Raw genomic sequence first — 349 nt, forward strand, 5'->3', positions numbered from 1 at the left:
CTATCCAATTTCTTCTTAAAACTTGAGTGAGCCCGCATTTACCACACTCTCACCACTCTGAGTGAAGAAGTTCCCCCTAATGTTCCCCCTAAACCTTTCCCGTTTCATCCTAAAGCCATGTCCTCTCGTGTTTATCTCTCCTAATCTAAGTGGAAAGAGCCTACTCGCATTTACTCTGTCTATACCCCTCATAATTTTGTAAACTTCTATCAAATCTCCCCTCATTCTTCTACGCTCCAAGGAATAAAGTCCTAACCTGTTTAATCTTTCCCTGTAACTCAACTCCTTAAGACCCGGCAACATCCTAGTAAATCTTCTCTGCACTCTATCAATCTTACTGATATCCTTC

This window comes from Cetorhinus maximus, chromosome 10 (assembly GCF_964194155.1).
Source record: "Cetorhinus maximus chromosome 10, sCetMax3.hap1.1, whole genome shotgun sequence".
Classification (NCBI taxonomy): Eukaryota; Metazoa; Chordata; class Chondrichthyes; order Lamniformes; family Cetorhinidae; genus Cetorhinus; species Cetorhinus maximus.